The following is a 12,079-nucleotide window of genomic DNA, read 5'->3' as shown; positions in this document are numbered from 1 at the left end:
CATAAGTTACCACGAAACATACATGTATTAGTTTAATAAAGTCTAAGCAGAAATTATCAAAATAAATACGGTTTTGGTTTTGCTTGCCGGAGCTCAAACGTCGGACATCTCCCTTAGTAAAAGGGTGTGGACTCTGGCCGTTGACAACCACATGCCGCTCGCGCCACACAACGTCGTTGACCGCAGTCTGTCATACTCTCGCGTGTTACGTCTGACTGACGCGCGCCGCAATAGTGAGATTTAGCAGTACTAACGTTAAAAAAAGCTCTTACTGACCTCATTTTACTGTATCATATGCGCAGTAATTATCTTGCTTTCTTAAAATAACCAATAAATTTTGGTGCTACTGCTCTGTTTGAGTCCATGAATTATGTCCTGCATAGAAATGTGTAGTGGCAGAACATTTAAACAACTGGATCGCATTTTAAAACATAATCTTATGTAGACATCACACCTCTCCCGGAAGACTCCCGCAAATGCACCACAGCTCCCTCACACCCCCGAATAATGTGCAGCATCCTGGAAATCTGTCCACACAGAAATAAAAGCAATCAAACGCAGGGAAGTGGCCACGTGCCTACAGATCGTATGTTGGGCGTGGCTACGGATCGTCTGTCGCCGCCCCCCAACTTTCACAGCCAGCACCCCCTCCCTTCCCTAAGGTGGGATAATTCAGACATCCCAACCTGCAAAAACTCAATTCAGGGAGGTGCCCCCAACCCCCCGACAAGGAGGGAGATAACTTCAACAAACTTGATTTCAAAGTTTAATTTGTTCATTAATTTCCTCTAGTCAGCGCACTAAATTACGAAGGTCAAAATTATGTATTTTGACAATAATATAAGTAGATTATTTTACCATTTATGCAAATTCCTTAATTTTATTCCATTGCTACTTTACAAAAGTCTTCAAGGAGTCTTTCATGACAGCATTAGCAACTAACCAAGTGTCTAACTAGTGTAGACCTGAATAATACAGCACATGAAATGACACTTGTTAAACTCACCTCAACATGCCTTTTACAATCGTTTAAACCGTCATGGGCAATGCTGAAATCACTGTTGCAAACAGTACATCCTACTTTAATGTAAAATCAGACAGATTGCTTAACTTGCAGCTGCCCAATTACACGTACATATTTTATTGCTGCAGATAATTAAGGCAGGTAATACAACGCTGAAGGTTAGAGGTATAGTACGATTACATATGTACAACATGTGGTCATTTCAGTCAGACAAACGTTTAAAATGGAAAACCAGCTTTTACCGGCAATTTCCATAGCACGTCCTAGTCGAAGTACTACACTGCCATCTATTGGACAAGTCAGGTTACTGAATCGTGAAATGTGTCTGTACTGAAATGGATAAAACAAACATAATATCTTCAGTCATGTTTTCTTTTAGGACCACTACAAGAGGATTATCAGTATGAAGGTTTATCAATAAAAATAATTTATTAAAATAAATATTACAGGGCTCTCCCTGAAAATAAGATGCTCTTAGCTTCGAAAGCCAAGGACACATTCTAGTGATTTTCCAGGAGACTGGACCTAACTAACCTGGGGCCTTATGAAAAACAATCAATCAGTTCATGTTGAAGCTCGCAAGGTGTGGAGAACAAGAAACACAAGTAAGGGAGAAAGGCAAGGTGCAAAGCATACACAAGCAGTGTAACGACATATCAGTTACAATGTATGATTAAAAATGCATCATTTCTCACAGTATGAATAGTGGCCCGTTGCTCCTACTATAGCCTCACGCCTCCAGGGTCATGGGTTCAATCTGCACCCCTGCTGTAATAAACAGTGAAGTTATTACAGTAACATGATGTTCATCAGTAAAATAGTTCAATACTGTAGAAAAAATTCTTTCTGGGCAATATTTATGAGAACCTTGCCGATAAAATACTGTAATGTACTGTAATTCTGTACATGAACTTCAAAAAAATAAACTGTAGAATTTACTCAGATTGAATGATGTAACAATTTGCACTCACTTTTTTGGGTTGACTTTAAACCCTTTTTAAGTAAAGTATACCCAATTCTAGGAAACATTTTAAATAAATAAAGCTATAATCTACCTACTGTCACAGTACCATCCTATAAGATTTACTCAAATCAATTAATATTTCAATATTAATATTAATTAATTTGAATATTAACATTAATTAATATTTCAAATCAATATTTGTACTCACTCATTTGGCTAAATTGGGGTATTATTTTTTATGAGTAAAGTAAACCCAAGTTTATCAAATATCATACCTAATGTATTTAAAGGGCCCTTTTCAGCATTCAACGCAAAGTGGTACCAGGTTTGAAACAAGGGTCTTTGCCAGCATGGCCTGATACAGTTTTCTGTCCCTTTGGGAGTAAAGGTCTTTGCTCAAGAGCTCATTAATGTGGCTATTCTGCTGGGCTGGGCTGGGCTGTTCTGCAGCTGTGGTATATTTCACCCACCGTCATGAAGGAAACTCTCCCAAATACTGACCTTGCAAGATGTTCTCTGTTGAGATAAAAAAAAAATGGAATAGCTGTGATTGCTCATGTAATGCTTTTTTGGGGTGATGTATTTGTTAATGTAAGGCCATTTTGATTACCCACACTTGGCCTTGTAGCCTTATATTTGCAGAAAAGAGCCTGAGCTGTATGTATATGTATATTTGCATAGCATGACATGGTACTGCCTTTGATTTAGTAGATTTTTAATTCACTGTTATGATGTTGAATAGGACAAGCGCATAAAACCCCAAAAATATTGGCTATCACAGCTAAAATGGATCTTGGTGGGATGTGTTGGTTCGTACTCTATGGAGTGATCTTGGGTGGGAGGCTAAGATTGGATGTAGATAGAATAAAAAACCTCAATGTCTTCTAACATCCCCACCATAAGAACACACATTAAGTCCTGCTCATACTAATTCTGGTATCTAAACCATCAGCTTTTCAGGACTCTTTAGCAATTATATATCTCAAAACACACCAAGCCAACTGATACAGAGCAATCAATTTAAACAACCAAAGGAATCCTGAAATAAAACAAGCAATGATATGTGGTGGAGACTAATATCTGTGGCATTCCATTCTCAACTGCGGTGGGATTCTAAATATTATGTAAACATGGATATCCAAAAATGAAGCCTAATTAAAATCGAAATATTAAATGAGCAAAATTAATAAATTTGTTGTTCTATCCCAAGTTGTGATTAAAAAGCAATGAGGCTGCCACCCATTATATCTGCTCTAGGGAAATGCACTTCTGCAGCCACTAGGGGAGCTCTCACCTTCTCTCAGCCCTGCTAAATAATGATGCATAGTCTAACAAGCTTTATAATTTGTGTCAATGAGCACTGCCTTACCGGAAATGCTTTCCCTGGGAATTATTGTAAACATGTATTACGTATTATAGGAGAAATACTTGTACATGAATTAGATTTATTAACTGGCTCCTGAAATTAAGAACTGTAAATGAACTGACCTTAATGAGTATTAATTAAATTAATTCAGAGACATTGCAGTTCATTCCACATGAAAAGTTACAACTTAAGCTAAATCCGCTTAAATCATTTAGAATGTTTAATAACACATAATACACAAAAACATAACACATAAAAACAAATAATGATGAACTCAAAGTAATGGCTATATTTCCAGCTCCTGAAGGCGTACTTCTCACTCGCTATGCTCACTTTGTTTTTGTTTGAGCTGGTTTCTCTTGCATGTAGGTCTCCCGTAGATGACGTCGCGCGTGCGACTGTCAGACAGACATCTGCCTGCCGCTGACAGGTTACTGTGAATTATTATTTCTGTTTTTACAATATAGATGTTAAAGCACTTGATTTTATTGGTAACGCAGCGGTAACATAAAGTTACTTGAAATTGTAACAGTAATCTCATTATCAATTTTTAAATTATAACGCGTTAAATTACTCCGTTACTAAAAACGAATCAAATTCCAGCAACACGTTACTATAAGTGACAATGTAAGAGACAATAAAAAGCAAATGTAACCATTATGTAAATATTTCAGATATTTTACTGAAAGGTATATCACAGGGTACAAAAAACAAACAGCACTGTTAACATGACAAAATACAAAACAGCATATGAAAGCTCACAGAGAAATGTCCAGTCAGGTGGCAGTCCAGGCTTTTGAGTTGAGTACAGACTTTCATTGTCCAGTTGCCCATGCCTTGACAAGCGACATTCTGTTGGTTTACCAAGAATTAACCCACACGGAACAACTGATCAATACTTCCACACACAGATAAGGGAATAACTTTCTCAAAAAGTTTGTTCTCCTTAACTCTCCGGATACACTTTTCGACATGAACCCGCAAACGGGCCATGGACTGTGTTTGTTCAACATCCTGTTTACTCATCTGAGTTTTCTTTGACAGGACAGCAGGCCCGTAAACCTTGCAGGGTACAAGAGTGTGCACAAGAAACCCCATGTCCACCATAATGCCCATGTCAGCTGTGCAGAACAAGAGATGATGGTGTTTGACAAAAGATTTCTGTACAGTCCAGCATCACTTGTGTGTTTGCATATGGGGAAAACTCTGGTGGTAATTGAGCTTGTATGGCTTCTTTTGGTAGCTACAGACAGATAGAACCAAGCAGGTGGTACCAAAAGTGTGTCCAGGTCGTTATAATTCTGCTGACAGTGGTGCGGTGGATACCAAAATGGTTGGCATGATCGCAGAGAGGCAGAGCCACGGAGAGATGCATTAGGAACAGAAGCAACTCGTCTATGGGCGCAAGTTTCTATTAGCGATAAGAAAGAAAGTGAACTAAAATTAGCAAAAGTACTGCAAACGTACAATTAGTTTTACTGCTTATATAAAAGTATATTTACCACCTAAATGAAATAGTTAAAGATGAAACTTAAATGGGTTGGGGCTATATAACATGATTAATTGCAGCCTTTGTGATCACCTTTGCATTAGTTCATATTTCCATTAAGCACCAATAGGCTAAGCTTTCAGGCTAAAGTCTTATTTAGTGTAGTATGCATTAATCCACGAGACCCTGATAACACAGCTTAGCTGCACTGGCCCTGGTGACCCGCACCATCTTGGTCTTCAAGGCTGGCTGCACAAGTTGCCAAAAGGCCTGGAAGTGATAATGATGATGATGATGATGATGATGACGAAACCCTTTATTGCTGTTGCAATACACCATGTTACTAGTCACAAGTACAAGTGAAAATAACTGCCCATCAACCCGACCATACATATACACAAACATCATATTATAGGGGGTAGACAGGTCAGGAAGACAGGGGATATAGGAAGAACAGAGAAAACAGAATTACATGAGAAGAGAGGAGGAGAATTAAAACAGCCCCCAGACTGTACTCCAGTAGGGAGGACATTGTAGGAACAGAAAAAACACATAGAACATAAGAACATAAGAACTATACAAACGAGAAGAGGCCATTCGGCCCATCGAGCTCGCTTGGGGAGAACTTAACTAATAGATCAGAGTTGTTAAAATCTTATCTAGCTCTTATTTAAAGGAACCCAAGGATTCAGCTTGCACTACGTTATCAGGAAGACTATTCCATACTCTGACTACACGCTGTGTAAAGAAGTGCTTCCTTAAATCCAGTTTGAAATGTTCTCCCGCTAATTTCCACCTATGGCCACGAGTTCTTGTATTTGAACTAATGCTGAAGTAACTATTCGGTTGAACAGCATCCAAACCTGTTAGAATCTTATAGACATGGATCATGTCTCCTTTGCTTGAGGCTGAACAGATTTAGCTCAAATAACCTTTCCTCGTATGACATTCCTCTAAGACCAGGAATCATTCTTGTGGCCCTATGCTGCACCTTTTCTAAGGCCGCAATGTCCTTTTTAAGATATGGTGACCAAATCTGCACACAATATTCTAGGTGAGGTCTGACCAAGGAATTGTATAATCTTAGCATTACCTCCCTTGAAAGGTTACCCCCGAAATCACAGAATACACCTCAAATATTGAAGACCACAATGCAGTCATACTTGGACATGACCAAAAAGTGTGAAAGAGAGTAGCAGGTGCTTGTCTACATCTGTCACAAATAGGATTAACCCCCGGGTAAATCTTGGATAACTTAACCCCAGACATGTGAAGTCAATGTACAATCTTGAACTGAATGAGGCAGTGCCTCGCACAAATAGAGGAGGAGTGGATTCTTTGAAGTATGTTAGACCATTGACCATCATTAATAGTTGTACCCATATCCTTCTCCCAATTTACTTTTACTATTGTCAGTGAAGAACCTTCCATGTCAAATATATTTGTGTACAGCTTTGAGACGGTTCCCCTAACCTCTGGCTGAGTTTCTATGATTGAATCAAGAAATGATGTCTGAGGTACAGTAGTGAAGGAAAATGACTGACGTTATTCTGTGTGAAATGTCTAACTTGTAGGTATCTGAAAAAGTGATTTGCTGGCAGAGCAAACTCCTGTCTAACCTGATCAAATGACATGAAGACGCCATCCTTATATAACGTCTTAATATTCAACAATCCATTTTTAAACCATTGTCTGAATGCATTATCTAATAGAGAAGCTGGAAATAGCAGGTTGGCCATGACAGGGACGTAAACAGACATGGAGGCTAGGCCATAATGTTTACGAAATTGAGACCAGATCCTTAGTGCAGGGCTTAAAGTATTCCGGCACCGTGCCGGATCTCCGGCGTGCGGCCGTGAGGAAAAAAATAATAATATTTTAGAGCCTGCGCATGCGGTTTAATATTTTCGAGCCAATTTATTTCACCTACCAATCATATGAGAGGAACGCAGCTTTAACTAACGTTACAAGCCTATCAGAAGTAGAGAAGGGCGGGTCCTTGCAACACGGTATGATTGACACCCATACGTCAATGTCACGTTAGCGTTGTCGGAGAAAAAAAAATGGAGCGCAAGTTTATGAAGCCTGGGGATGATGTCCTAGCAATTTATAAAGGACTCAAAAATAAATGGCGCTGGGCATGGATTGAAGAAAGTAGAGATGGCGAGCCTTTTGGCAGTTGGTTCGCTTTTTTGATAATGAAAGCAACAGAGTAATAACACAACATCTGGCGAACAGAAAAGTCAACATTGCAAATGCCCCAAACCTTATGCTGGAACTTTAAGATGTCATGCAGACTTATGGTCTTGAGTGGAGACAAGTTACCAGCATCCTCCTTGACAACTGTGCAGTCATGAGAGGAAAAAAGTCTGGCCTTGAAACTCAAGCAAGGAAGGAGAACCCATACCTCCTTGATGTATCTGGAGACACCGTGCACATGGTTTCCAATGCTGCCAATGCCCTCATGAGTCCGTTCAGCACAGAAGTGGAAAATTTCTGCTCCGATGTCTATTATGATATTGAGAAGTCACCAAAACAGAAGGAGATTTTCTCAGAGTTTCAGAGTCTGCTCCATCTTCCTTCCAAGAGCTTGATAAGACCTATTAGCAACAGATTTCTTCAGATGCTGGAGGTGTGCACCAGGCTGAATGAACTCATGGATGTACTGGTGGTACATTATTACTATGTGCTGGATCCAAATGAAGAACACAAATACAGGTAATGCTAATCATTTTGTAGTATAAATTAAGTATTTTTTAATGTGCTGTCTCTGCAGTTAACTATTTTTATTGTATTATATTGCATGTAGAGTGATGTGCTAGTTTAGTGTTGTTAGGTTTTATGTAGGAATAAGCAATGAAAATAGCCACAGTGGTGTGTGTGTGTGTTTGTGTGATACAGAAGGCTTCTTAACGAAGTGCTGACGAGATATGCACTAACAGTTGAGGAAAAGACCAGAATAGAAATTCTTCAACAAGAACAAGCCACAACATCCCGAATGGGAACACAAGCCAACCTTGACCGGAAGGCACGAATCTCTGTGTTTGAGTTTGACCGATTCAAAGTCACGGTCGACATGTTCAGAGGTATCTTGTAGCAGGCTAACTTGTGTAGGCAAAAACTTTAGGCTAAATGTAATGAAAGTTAATAACAGTTGTTGTTTTTTACAAAGGGAACAGCCAGGTCTCTACTACAGCAATCATAACCAGCTTTAGAAGTTATGCAGAGTTATATAGAAGTGTTCAAATAAATAGCAGTTTATAGTTTAAAAAAAAGTGAATAAAGTGAAATTATTTTTAATCAGTATGTTATTTCCATATTTCAAATGTAATGGAAAGATTAGACATTCAATTCCAAGGCAAAAAATGTAAAATACTTTATTAAGTCTGCATTTTTTTTTACAGGAAATGAAGAAAAGGAATATTTATCTTAAGAAAAAAATATAGCAGTGTTGCGAATTTTTTCTTTTCTCTTCAGCCACAAACATTGACATACACTTAAAACATTTTAAAGATTTAACTGATAACATCTGATTATGATCTGATTAACATCTGACAAAAACAATGATTATGCACCAAAATATTACTTCAGTAATTTAAAGTTAAGTTAAATCTTGAAAAAAAGACTTTCAACATTTCAGGGATTTTTAAAAAAAATGCAACATGAAAAACCAATGGCGCACTTGCTGCACGTGGAGATGGTGGCCCTAGTTCGAGAGCTCCTCAGCAAATTTATGAAGCCGGAAGCCATCCCACTGAGTGCAAAGGATATCATCAAGGTTGATGTCCGGAGTAAAGATTTGCAACTTTAAGACAAAAGGTTGTCTGTTGGAAGATACTGCTACTCTGCACTAAACAAGGCCCGTGTGGAGAGGAAGATATGGGTGAGAAACATTTACAACTCTCTCAGATAAGGATACATGAAGTCATCAGAGTTCCTTCTCAAAAACCTTCCTCTGGACAACAAGATAATCACCTCACTTTCTGCACTCACTCCCTCTCTGATTCAAGATGACTCCATCTGTGGGGCTTTTATCACATTAGGAGAGGCCTTGCCTAATGTGGTCGCACCAGAAGAGATTGGTCAACTAGAGGAAGAGATACGGGCGTACCAAATAGAGGTGGACCTGGTAACGTGTGCCCAGAACTACATTGAAGAGGAAGGCCGAGTTGATGTAGATTGGTGGAGCAGAGTTGTATCCATGAAAAATCCAGAGAGAGGTGTGAGATTTCCCATTCTGGGTCAGCTGGTCAAAGCACTACTTAGCATTTTCACAGGCCCCCTGGTTGAGGGATCATTTAATCTCATGGATGATATTCTTGAAGCAGACAGATGCTCCATGAATGTGGAAACTTATGAGAGCCTTGCAATTGTAAAATCCACGATTAAAGCAAGGGAGTGGACAGCATCGACAATGACAATAGACCAGCCATTAAGGTGGTCTTGCCTGTCATCGTATCAAACATATCAAAAACATCTGCAGAAAAAGAAAGAGGCACAACAGGCACAAAAGAAGAAAAGGGTGAGTGAGGCAGCAAGGATTCGGCCATCACAGATGGCAAACAAACTCATACGGCAGGCCAGGAATATCGCTGGATCAGCCAAAGCCTCCTCTAGACGAGCCAAACACTCATCCTCCTCCACTGGACCATCCAAACCCTCACCAACCTCCTCTGGACCAGCCAGACCCTCACCAACCTCCACTGTACGATCCAGACCCTCACCAACCTCCACTGGACCATCCAGACCTTTTTCAACCTCCTCTGGACCAGCCAGACCCTCAGCCTCCTTCTCTGGACCATTCAGACCACAAGCAACCCGGCAGCAGGGAGCCCCCCCCCCCCCCCCAGGCGCAGACCGGGAGAGACCCACCCCACCACGCCCGATGAGACCCCAGCTAGCAGCCAAGGACGGGACAACCCCAGACCCCCCGGCAAACGGGGAGCCGGTCCAGCCAGGCGGGGTGACCCCCGCCCCCCGGCCACCCCAGGCCCCCCCCCAGGCGAAGCAGAGGCTCCCCCCACCGCCCCCCCCAAACCACCCCACAGTGTCCGAGGGCCCCGCACCGGAATCGCCAACGGCAGACAACGACCCACCCCCACCAGGCAACGGGCCCGGGCAGACCAAGCCCCCCAGCATGCGGGCGACCACCCGCCTGGGAGCCGGAGCAGCGGCCCCAGCAGATAGAGCCCACGCCCCCAAACCCACGCACCCCAGGCGGAACCCAGAGGCCCCACCCCCCGATCCCCCCCCAGCGCGCCACCCACCCCGGGGGGGCAGAACCTCCCATCCCCCGCTCCGCCCCCAACAGGCCAGGCCAGCGGCCACCCAGAGACACTGACCACGCGCCCTCAGCCAAGAGAAACACCAGAGGACCCCAACAACCCAGCCCCCAACCCGGGACGGTGACGGCAAGGCCCCACCACCCGTGACGACATTACATTAAAAAATTAATTATTGGAGTCCAACTGTCTTCAACTGTCTTCATCGATCAAATGATTTTTCTTACAGGCAGACATCCTCTCCATGGAAACATAATCCAAGAGTAGATTTTTGAACAGATTTATGTTTAAATTCTCTTTTGACTTCCAGTTCAGAAGGATTGTTTTCTTAGCAACGGTTAGTACTGTGAGAAGCATGCAAGATTTATTCGTGTCCATATTAGTGTTAGTGAGGTCCCCAAGCAGGCAGAGTGAGGGGGAGGGTGGGATGGGATGCCCTAGGTGTGTAGATGAGTCTTCACAAATCCTTTGCCAGAATTCGTTGACCGGTGTGCAATACCAGAAAGCATGCAGGTAATTATCTGGTGCATCCTTCTTACAAGTTAGGCATATGTCAGTATCTCTGATACCCATCTGGAACATCCTCTGCCCTGTGTAGTGTGTTCTGTGTAAAATTTTGTACTGTAATAGCTGCAGGTTGGAGTTCTGATTCATTCGAAAGGTATTCAAGCAAATTTGCTTCCAGAAGTTAGTGTCTGGATTGATGAGCAAATCCCTTTCCCATTTGTGGGTAGGGAGTGAGAGCGTTGTATCAGATTCTGCTAGATGCACGTAAATCCTAGACAGTAGTTTTTTAGTTGGAGTTATTAAAAAGTTTGCTATTTTTGGTGAAAGCTCCAGATCTAATTGCTTACGGCACCATCTATTATGTATTATTGATTTAAGTTGAAGATATTCTAAGTATTTGTTTTTCTCAATGTTATAAGTTTCTGTAATTTTGTCAAATGATATCATGCAATTGTCTTGGATTATATGTTCGAGGCGCTTGATTCCTTTATTATGCCAAGCCAGGAAGTTTATCACTTTTTTTATTTAACAGGATGTCAGGGTTGTTCCAGATGGGTGTCAGTTTGCATGGGACCAGTGAAATTTGGTTCATTCTATTTGGTTCACTGAGAACTATTTATAAGCTATCATCAGTCCAAGGAGTGACGCCGATGTTTCCGTTCTGCCTTATTTGCTGTAACTGTAGTTCCGCTTTTTGCCAGCAGGCTGCGCACAGACAGCGTTTCTGTGGGCAGCACATTGTATGTTGTTAGATTAGTATTTCATAACTGGACTGCAGGACATTGCGTAAAATCATTTTCTGCAGTAAGTATTGGAGTGTTTATAAAGGATCTTTTTAAAAAAATAAATAAATAAGTTTCTCACAAACACCTCCATTCATGACTGACTGAAATATCAAGGATGAAAGTGATTAGGATCAGCTCAGAGAGCGCATGCCGAGCTGCTGCTAAAGTAGCAGCAGTCAACTTTAAACCAATGTTAAACAAATACTAGTTAATACTGAAAACAATCAGTCATTAAAATTAAACAGCTTGCTAAGCTGTGTTTCCTTTAACAATATAAATGTTATAGATAAATGGAAACCCCACGCTCTCCGCGAATATTAATCACCAAGATTTATAAAAACCGCCACTGTACTGAAAAATAACGTTGCTTATGAATGTTGGCAAGTAAAAAAGTATTTGTACTTTGTGATCAAGTGCCATTCTTGGCACATCACACAACGACGAAATGTGTCCTCTGCATTTTAACCCATATGTGACATATTAGTGGGCGGCTATATTATTTAGCTTCATTCTTAAAATAATAATACTAATACCAAAAATAATAATAACAAAACCATATGAAGCCAGGTCTATAAAGCTAAAGTACCATAATGATTTGAAGCTATTATAGAGCGTAATTTGTAAAGAGGGAGACATGAACCTTACAATAAGTGTGTGTATAC

Source organism: Paramormyrops kingsleyae, chromosome 24 (genome assembly GCF_048594095.1).
Source record: "Paramormyrops kingsleyae isolate MSU_618 chromosome 24, PKINGS_0.4, whole genome shotgun sequence".
NCBI classification, from domain to species: domain Eukaryota; kingdom Metazoa; phylum Chordata; class Actinopteri; order Osteoglossiformes; family Mormyridae; genus Paramormyrops; species Paramormyrops kingsleyae.
Note: the sequence above shows the minus strand (reverse complement) of the source record.